Below are 11,229 nucleotides of genomic sequence, written 5' to 3'. Positions count from 1 at the left end.
TCCACATACTCGGTTCATAAGGTCCATGAACACAGCTGGTGCATTAGTTAAACCAAATGGCATGACCATAAACTCGTAATGACCGTAACGTGTTCTGAAATCAGTCTTTGGAATATCATCATCTTTCACCCGCATTTGATGATACCCGGAACGTAAGTCAATCTTTGAATAAACAGACGAGCCTTGTAGTTGATCAAATAAGTCATCGATTCTCGGTAGTGGGTAGCGGTTCTTGATGGTAAGTTTGTTCAACTCTCGGTAGTCGATACGCAACCTGAATGTACCATGTTTCTTCTTGACAAACAAAACAGGAGCTCCCCACGGTGATGTGCTTGGTCGAATGAAACCATGCTCTAAAAGTTCTTGTAATTGGCTTTGCAGTTCTTTCATCTCGCTGGGTGCGAGTCTGTAAGGAGCACGAGCTATTGGTGCAGCTCCTGGTACAAGATCTATTTGAAATTCAACGGATCGATGTGGGGGTAATCCCGGTAATTCTTTCGGAAATACATCGAGAAATTCTTTTGTAACGAAAACATCATTGATGCTCTTTTCTTCAGTTTCTACTTTCTCGACGTGTGCTAGAACAGCATAGCAACCTTTTCTTATTAGTTTTTGTGCCTTCAAATTACTAATAAGATGTAGCTTCGTGTTGCCCTTTTCTCCGTACACCATTAAAGGTTTTCCTTTTTCTCGTATAATGCGAATTGCATTTTTGTAACAAACGATCTCTGCTTTCACTTCTTTCAACCAGTCCATACCGATTATCACATCAAAACTCCCTAACTCTACTGGTATCAAGTCAATCTTAAATGTTTCGCTAACCAGTTTAATTTCTCGATTCCGACATATATTATCTGCTGAAATTAATTTACCATTTGCTAATTCGAGTAAAAATTTACTATCCAAAGGCGTCAATGGACAACTTAATTTAGCACAAAAATCTCTACTCATATAGCTTCTATCCGCACCCGAATCAAATAAAACGTAAGCAGATTTATTGTCAATAAGAAACGTACCCGTAACAAGCTCCGGGTCTTCCTGTGCCTCTGCCGCATTAATATTGAAAACTCTTCCGCTGCCTTGTCCATTCGTGTTCTCCTGGTTCGGGCAATTTCTAATAATGTGGCCCGGTTTTCCACATTTATAACAAACTACATTGGCATAACTTGCTCCGACACTACTTGCTCCGCCATTACTCGTTCCGACACCATTTGTTCCTTTCGTTCTATTAACCCCTGGTCCGTAGACCTCACACTTCGTCGCGCTATGACCATTTCTTTTACACTTGTTGCAAAATTTGGTGCAGAACCCCGAGTGATACTTTTCACACCTTTGGCATAGCTGCTTCTGATTGTTGTTGTTGTTGTTGCGGTTATTATTGTTGTTGGGATGATTGTTGTAGTTGCTGTTGTTGTTGTTGTTGTTGTTGTTGTTGTTGGGCCGTTTGTTGTAGTTGCGATTGATGTTGCGATTTTTGGGATAATTGTTGCGATTATTGTTGTAATTGCTGTTGTTGTTGTATTGGTGATTCTTATCACCGTTTTCCTCCCACTTTCTTTTGACTTGCTTCACATTGGCCTCTTCAGCAGTCTGTTCTTTAATTCTTTCTTCAATCTGGTTCACTAGTTTGTGAGCCATTCTACATGCCTGTTGTATGGAGGCGGGCTCGTGTGAACTTATATCTTCTTGGATTCTTTCCGGTAATCCTTTCACAAACGCGTCGATCTTCTCTTCCTCATCTTCGAATGCTCCCGGACACAATAGGCACAATTCTGTGAATCGTCTTTCGTACGTGGTAATATCAAATCCTTGGGTTCGTAACCCTCTAAGTTCTGTCTTGAGCTTATTGACCTCGGTTCTGGGACGGTACTTCTCGTTCATCAAGTGCTTGAATGCTGACCACGGTAGTGCGTACGCATCGTCTTGTCCCACTTGCTCTAGATAGGTATTCCACCATGTTAACGCAGAACCTATGAAGGTATGCGTAGCGTACTTTACTTTGTCCTCTTCAGTATACTTACTTATGGCAAACACCGATTCGACCTTCTCGGTCCACCGTTTCAATCCGATCGGTCCTTCGGTTCCATCAAATTCTAAAGGTTTGCAGGCAGTGAATTCTTTGTAGGTGCATCCTACACGATTTCCTGTACTGCTAGATCCAAGGTTATTGTTGGTATGTAGCGCAACCTGTACTGCGGCTATGTTTGAAGCTAGAAAAGTACGGAATTCCTCTTCATTCATATTCACGGTGTGTCGAGTAGTCGGTGCCATTTCCTTCAAAATAGTCAAATGGAACAAGTTAATCATACAGAATATTAAGAGTAGTTAATAGTATTTCGTAGCATAATATGAACTCATTTATAGAAGCTTTTTCTTCATATTAGCGTTTTATAAGTTTAAATTCGGGTAGTACCTACCCGTTAAGTTCATACTTAGTAGCTAATATACAATTCAACTACTACAATTCTATATGAAAAACTGATTATAATAATATTTCGCGTTCAAACTTTTATACAATATTTTACAAACTTACAATACCGCTTATTTTACATAAAGCATGAAATATAGCACACAATAACTTTGATACAAGATAGTTGTGAAGATAATTCTAGCTAGTACACAAGTCGTTCAGCAAAGGCAATAAAGACACGTAATTCATACGTCCAGAAACAAGTCATGCATTCTGGTTTTACTAGGACTACTTCCCATCCTTGGTCTTGTGGAACATAACCGTTATGGCCGTTGATAAGACAGCGTGTTGTAACGTCGTCAAAGGGACGAGGGTTACGTAATGTCCAACAGTCCCGTAACAATCTAAAAACCTCATTTCTTACCCCAATTACCGACTCCGTCACTTGTGGGAACGTTTTGTTTAATAGTTGTAGGCCGATGTTCTTGTTCTCACTTTGGTGAGAAGCGAACATTACTAATCCGTAAGCATAACATGCTTCTTTATGTTGCATGTTAGCCGCTTTTTCTAAATCACGAAGTCCAATATTCGGATATATTGAGTCAAAATAATTTCTTAACCCATTGCGTAAAATAGCATTTGGGTTCCCCGCAATATATGCGTCAAAGTAAACACATCGTAACTTATGGATTTCCCAATGTGATATCCCCCATCTTTCGAACGAAAGCCTTTTATAAACCAAGGCATTCTTGGAACGTTCTTCGAATATCTTACAAACTGATCTCGCCTTAAATAGTTGTGCCGAAGAATTCTGACCGACTCTAGACAAGACTTCATCAATCATGTCTCCGGGTAGGTCTCTTAAAATATTGGGTTGTCTATCCATTTTGTGTTTTTATACTGTAAAATAGACAAGAGTTAGATTCATAAAAAAAATACTTATTAATACAAGCAATTTTTACATATATCATAAAGCATAAGCACACTGTATTACATATATTACACCACACGAATACAACTATCTTATTCCGACTCGCTTGTTTCTTCTTCTTCGGTTTTGGTTCGTTTTGCCAAGTTTCTAGGGATATATGATGTTCCCCTAATACGAGCCGTCGTTTTCCACATTGGTTTAGAAAAACCTGGTGGTTTAGAGGTTCCTGGGTCATTGTTACAACTTAAGGACTTCGGGGGTTGACGATACATATAAAGTTCATCGGGGTTGGAATTAGATTTCTCTATTTTTATGCCCTTTCCCTTATTATTTTCTTTTGCCTTTTTAAATTCAGTTGGGGTAATTTCTATAACATCATCGGAATTCTCGTCAGAATCCGATTCATCGGAGAATTGGTAATCCTCCCAATATTTTGCTTCCTTAGCGGAAACACCATTGACCATAATTAACCTTGGTCGGTTGGTTGAGGATTTTCTTTTACTTAACCGTTTTATTATTTCCCCCACCGGTTCTATTTCTTCATCCGGTTCCGATTCTTCTTTCGGTTCCGATTCTTCTTCTGGTTCCGACTCTTCTTCCGGTTCCTCTTCGGGAACTTGTGAATCAGTCCACGAATCATTCCAATTTACATTTGACTCTTCATTATTATTAGGTGAGTCAATGGGACTTGTTCTAGAGGTAGACATCTATCACATAATATCAAACGCGTTAAGAGATTAATATATCACATAATATTCACATGTTAAAAATATATAGTTTCCAACAAAATTTGTTAAGCAATCATTTTTCAAGTAAACACGGTCGAAGTCCAGACTCACTAATGCATCCTAACAAACTCGATAAGACACACTAATGCAAAATTCTGGTTCTCTAAGACCAACGCTAGGATACCAAGTGAAATGTCCCGTTCTTATTGATTAAAAACGTTCCATATTAATTGATTTCGTTGCGAGGTTTTGACCTCTACATGAGACGTTTTTCAAAGACTGCATTCATTTTTAAAACAAACCATAACCTTTATTTCATAAATTAAGGTTTAAAAAGCTTTACGTAGATTATCAAATAATGATAATCTAAAATATCCTGTTTACACACGACCATTACATAATGGTTTACAATACAAATATGTTACATCGAAATCAGTTTCTTGAATGCAGTTTTTACACAATATCATACAAACATGGACTCCAAATCTTGTCCTTATTTTAGTATGCAACAGCGGAAGCTCTTAATATTCACCTGAGAATAAACATGCTTTAAACGTCAACAAAAATGTTGGTGAGTTATAGGTTTAACCTATATATATCAAATCTTAACAATAGACCACAAGATTTCATATTTCAATACACATCCCATACATAGAGATAAAAATCATTCATATGGTGAACACCTGGTAACTGACATTAACAAGATGCATATATAAGAATATCCCCATCATTCCGGGACACCCTTCGGATATGATATAAATTTCGAAGTACTAAAGCATCCGGTACTTTGGATGGGGTTTGTTAGGCCCAATAGATCTATCTTTAGGATTCGCGTCAATTAGGGTGTCTGTTCCCTAATTCTTAGATTACCAGACTTAATAAAAAGGGGCATATTCGATTTCAATAATTCAACCATAGAATGTAGTTTCACGTACTTGTGTCTATTTTGTAAATCATTTATAAAACCTGCATGTATTCTCATCCCAAAATATTAGATTTTAAAAGTGGGACTATAACTCACTTTCACAGATTTTTACTTCGTCGAGAAGTAAGACTTGGCCACTGTTGATTCACGAACCTATAACAATATATACATATATATTAAAGTATGTTCAAAATATATTTACAACACTTTTAATAGATTTTGATGTTTTAAGTTTATTAAGTCAACTGTCCTCGTTAGTAACCTACAACTAGTTGTCAACAGTTAGATGTACAGAAATAAATCGATAAATATTATCTTGAATCAATCCACGAACCAGTGTATACGTATCTCAGTATTGATCACAACTCAAACTATATATATTTTGGAATCAACCTTAACCCTGTATAGCTAACTCCAACATTCACATATAGAGTGTCTATGGTTGTTCCGAAATATATATAGATGTGTCGACATGATAGGTCGAAACATTGTATACGTGTCTATGGTATCTCAAGATTACATAATATACAATACAAGTTGATTAAGTTATGGTTGGAATAGATTTGTTACCAATTTTCACGTAGCTAAAATGAGAAAAATTATCCAATCTTGTTTTACCCATAACTTCTTCATTTTAAATCCGTTTTGAGTGAATCAAATTGCTATGGTTTCATATTGAACTCTATTTTATGAATCTAAACATAAAAAGTATAGGTTTATAGTCGGAAAAATAAGTTACAAGTCGTTTTTGTAAAGGTAGTCATTTCAGTCGAAAGAACGACGTCTAGATGACCATTTTAGAAAACATACTTCCACTTTGAGTTTAACCATAATTTTTGGATATAGTTTCATGTTCATAATAAAAATAATTTTCTCAGAATAACAACTTTTAAATCAAAGTTTATCATAGTTTTTAATTAACTAACCCAAAACAGCCCGCGGTGTTACTACGACGGCGTAAATCCGGTTTTACGGTGTTTTTCGTGTTTCCAGGTTTTAAATCATTAAGTTAGCATATCATATAGATATAGAACATGTGTTTAGTTAATTTTAAAAGTCAAGTTAGAAGGATTAACTTTTGTTTACGAACAAGTTTAGAATTAACTAAACTATGTTCTAGTGATTACGAGTTTAAACCTTCGAATAAGATAGTTTTATATATATGAATCGAATGATGTTATGAACATCATTACTACCTCAAGTTTAGTAGGTAAACCTACTGGAAGTGATAAGAAATGATCTAGCTTCAAAGGATCTTGGATGGCTTGAAAGTTCTTGAAGTAGGATCATGACACAAAAACAAGTTCAAGTAAGATTTTTACTCGAATTAAGATAGTTTATAGTTATAGAAATTGAATCAAAGTTTGAATATGAATATTACCTTGAATAATAAAGATAACCTACTGTATATAACAAAGGTTTCTTGATCTTAGATGATTACTTGGAATGGATTAGAAAGCTTGGAAGTAAATTAGTAAACTTGAAGGGATTTTTGAAGTGTTCTTGAAGTGTTCTTCCTATGATGATTATAGCTTGATTCTTGAAGTGATTTTTGATGAAGATGATGATTAACTACTGGAAAAATAAGTTCATAATAGTGTGTGTGTGTGTGTGTGTGTTGAGAGAGAATTAGAAAGAGAATTGGAAGTGAAATGGAGTGAATGATGAGTGGTAATTGGTGAGTGGTGAGTGGGGTTAAAAGGAGTTCTAGTTAGTTGACTAGCTCATGGTAGAAGTTAAAATTGATTAGTCATACATGACATAATCAAGAGTGGAATCCCATGCTAGTTCCTATTGGTATATACCCATAGTAAGTACGTTTTGAAGCTGTGTATAATACGGGTAAGAATACGACTAGAATTCTTGATGAAAGAAAAGAATGGGAAAGTAACTGTAACCATTTTCGTTAAGTATGAGTGTTTTGATATATGTCTTGAAGTCTTCTAAAAGTATTTTAATACATCTAAATACACTACATGTATATACATTTTAACTGAGTCGTTAAGTCATCGTTAGTCGTTACATGTAAGTGTTGTTTTGAAACCTTTAAGTTAACGATCTCAATTAATGTTGTTAACCCATTGTTTATTATATCTAATGAGATGTTAAATTATTATATTATCATGATATTATGATATATTAATATATCTTAATATGATATATATACATTTAAATGTCGTTACAACGATAATCGTTACATATATGTCTCGTTTCGAAATCCTTAAGTTAGTAGTCTTGTTTATATGTATATAACTCATTGTTAATATACTTATGGAGATACTTACTTATCATAATCTCATGTTAACCATATGTATATCCATATATATATCTTCATGTCGTTTTTACAAGTTTTAACGTTCGTGAATCGCCGGTCAACTTGGGTGGTCAATTGTCTATATGAAACATATTTCAATTAATCAAGTCTTAACAAGTTTGATTGCTTAACATGTTGGAAACATTTAATCATGTAAATATCAATCTCAATTAATATATATAAACATGGAAAAGTTCGGGTCACTACACCAAGGACCTTGATCTTGAACATTTGTCTGGGCTTCCATTTCTGCTTCCTCTTCCTCTTGCTGTTCCTGTTGAACATTCGCTCCACTTCCACTCGCGCCACCTGTTACAAAATGTACCAAACGCCTATTTTCATTGTAAATCAAAATCTCGGCGTTAACATAAGAAACCTTTTTTAAAGGTTTCATTGCATGGTCACATTCGATCAGGCGATTAAGATCAATATTAAAGTGACGAGCAATCCGCGTAATGTAGTGGCCCCCAGAAGCGGTTTGTCTCTTCGTGCATCCGTAGCGATACCCAGAAAATAGTTTCCAATTAACCCCGGTATATCGGTGTGACAACCCTGTTTTATTTGATCCATTATCCATATATCCAGAGACTTAACCTTTTCATGTCCTTCGACTCTCGCATTAAAGGTACATGCGATAAGTCGATGGAGTAGCTTATCGTCAGGGGTTGCTATTTCAGTATACCTGTGTCTGCTTGATTTGAACGGGCTAGATGAATTTGGCCCTCTAATCCTTCTCCAAAAGGATTGTTCATTAAAACTCACTCCACCATGATACTCCGAGCTTACCAAATATTGCCTTAATTGTGCGTCAGTAAGCTCGTGAAAAATACTCAAAACTCTACATAACCCAAAACTACTTAAACTTCTTTCATCACCCCCTAGCCAGAATCTAAAGAAAGCATCCGAGAGTGGATCGCGAACATTATTGAATCGGAAAGTTGAGTAAAATTCTTTACATAGCACGGGAAACACTTGATCGTGTAGACTGAAAATTTGTTCCCATGCGTAGGTCAATCTGTTACTATATGGTATAGCTAACAAACGAGTGACATGGGCATGCATACCCGCCTCAATCAAAGGAGCCCAGTCCAAATATCATGTAGCATTAATTGGTCGACGGGTAATTCGAGCAAAAGTTTCCTCGTAATCATCATTGTCCCGAAGATGTTCTAACCAAACTATTGGATTATTTTGAGCGTCTTCTTCTTCGCCAGATGATGATGATGAATGTTGTTGAACCGGTGGTGGTGGTGGAATGTTTCTTGATGTTCTGCCCCTTTTCGGTTGTCCACCCCTGCTAGATTGTCCCTGCAAAACATAATAACACCAAACCAAAGAACATAGAAACCGTTGTGTTAATGTTAGCTAAAAACATAACCGAGTAGCAAGGGGAATTAGCCATGCTATTCAAAGTTCATAAGCATTGTGATTCATATAAGCAAAGGCGTATGTTCAGAATAATTGATCACAGTAAACCAAAGTCAACATAAACTAGCAAATACACTCTCACAAAAATGTGGATCACAAAATTCACAATTAGGCATCAACTTAGGACTCAAGCATGTGGCGTTCATAGGTCATGACATTTAAACTTGCATTCTAATGATATTCATTAAAATCATAGCACTAGTTATCACAATTTAGTTCAAAATGACCATTATAACGCCACTACATTATAGCATCCATCCACTTCAATAGGCTTTAAACAAATGAAAATCAAGCATACATCCTTCATAAGATCATTACAATTCAAAGCATGCTAAAAATTCAAGAACATTCAATTTATGACCCTACCAAATTAACATCTATATCATCAACAACAATTAAACACTTCACAAGCTTCATAAACAACACAAACAAACTCAATATCTTCGAATTAATTACCCTATTTTCAGATTTAATCATCACAAACCCTAGAATCATGAGCATACCCCTTAAACATGTAATTATTGCAAAATCAAGACATAATGGGTAATTAAACAACTAAGGCATGTTAATCTAAACAAGAATCATGCAAATCAAACACCCCACACTTATCTTTCACTAAATTATGCATATAGACATACAAATCAAGTAATTGAGAAAGAAAAGTATGAAAAGAGATTAGCAATACCCTAGAAAACATGATTCAATCTTGAATTTGAAGGAAGAATGCACGAATTTGAAGTAAGAAATTAGGGTTTTTGAGAGTTGGTTCGTTTGTGGGATAAGGAATAAGAGAGAAGTGTGTTTTGTGGTTGAAAATTGGGTTAGAATGATATAAAACGCATTTTTTCTGGGTCAGACATCTGGACGGCGTCCAACATTCTGGACGGCATCCAGTATTGAAGAGCTGGACGGTGTCCAGTATTGAAGAGCTGGACGGCGTCCAAAAATCTGGATGGCGTCCAGTTACACTAAAACTTACTGACTTCTTTTTTCGAAAATCCTTTGAAATTGGACGGCGTCCAAGGCTTTTTGGACGGCGTCCCAATGGTCTGGTGGCTCAAAATCTTCATAAAACTCATAAAAATTCCCATTTTCAACACACAAAAGCTCATATCATCATCATAGGTCATTTTGTACATTAAAAACAATCAAACCAATCATAAAACACTCGATTCACACTATTTACAAGCGTGAAATTTCTTTAACGAGTCGTTCACCCAACTCGTCCCCATTTTGATTTAGGCTTTGTTCTCGAAGTTGAGGCTAACCTCGTCTTCAATTTTCAGGGGACCATCGACATAGTGTTTGACCCGGTGGCCATTCACTTTAAAAATATCGCCCTTCCAGTTCACCACTTCAATTGTACCATAAGGGTACACCCTTCTAACAACAAATGGTCCCGACCATCGGGATTTAAGCTTTCCTGGTGAGAACTTGAAACGAGCATTGTAAACAAGGACACGATCTCCTTCCATGAATTCCTTTGGATTTTTCAATCTCTTGTCGTGCCATTATTTGGTCTTTTCCTTATAAATTAGAGAGTTGTCATAGGCTTCAAGCCTCAACTTGTCTAATTCATTCAACTGGTCAAACGTAATCGACCCGCCTCTTGGTAATCCAAACTACATGCCCTTAGCGCCTAATGTGCTTTGTGTTTAATCTCCAAAGGGAGATGCCATGCTTTTCCGTATACCATTCAGAAAGGAGTGGTTCCAATAGGTGTTTTGTAGGCCGTGCGAAAGGCCCACAATGCATCGTTTAACTTAACAGACCACTCTTTTGGATTTGCACCAACGGTCTTTTCAAGTATGCGTTTTAGAGATCGATTGGTATTCTCTACCTGCCCACTTGTTTGAGGGTGATAAGATGTTGAAATTTTATGAATCACTCCATATCTTTTCAACACCTTTTCTAATTGCTTATTGCAAAAGTGAGTGCCCCGGTCACTGATAAGGGCTTTAGGTGTGCCAAACCTTGAGAAAAGTTCCATTAAAAAGGTTACTACAACTCGGCCATCATTTGTGGGGAGAGGTTTTACCTCCGCCCATTTGGAAACATAATCAATGGCTACGAGTATGTAGAGATATGAATGAGATTTTGGAAAGGTCCCCATAAAGTCAATTCCCCAAACATCGAACACCTCGCATACTTGAATGCTTTGTTGAGGCATTTCATCTCGTTTAATGATTTGACCGGCCCGTTGGCATGCGTCACAAGCCTTACAAATGGTGTAGGCATCTTTGAATATTGTAGGCCAATAAAAACCGGCCTCGTAAACTTTCCTCCCCATAATTTGGGGACCAAAGTGCCCACCCGTTGGACCACGGTGACAATCATGAAGAATTTGAGTGCATTCCTTTCCCGAAACGCACCTCCGAATCATACCATCCGCGCAACGCCTAAAAGGATAAGGGTCTTCCCAGAAGTAGTATTTCAGGTCACTAAAGAATTTTTTTCTTTTCTGATGTGACCAACCGGTTTCTAAGTACCCTC

This window comes from Rutidosis leptorrhynchoides, chromosome 3 (assembly GCF_046630445.1).
Source record: "Rutidosis leptorrhynchoides isolate AG116_Rl617_1_P2 chromosome 3, CSIRO_AGI_Rlap_v1, whole genome shotgun sequence".
NCBI classification, from domain to species: Eukaryota; Viridiplantae; Streptophyta; class Magnoliopsida; order Asterales; family Asteraceae; genus Rutidosis; species Rutidosis leptorrhynchoides.
This window is presented reverse-complemented; position numbering follows the sequence as displayed.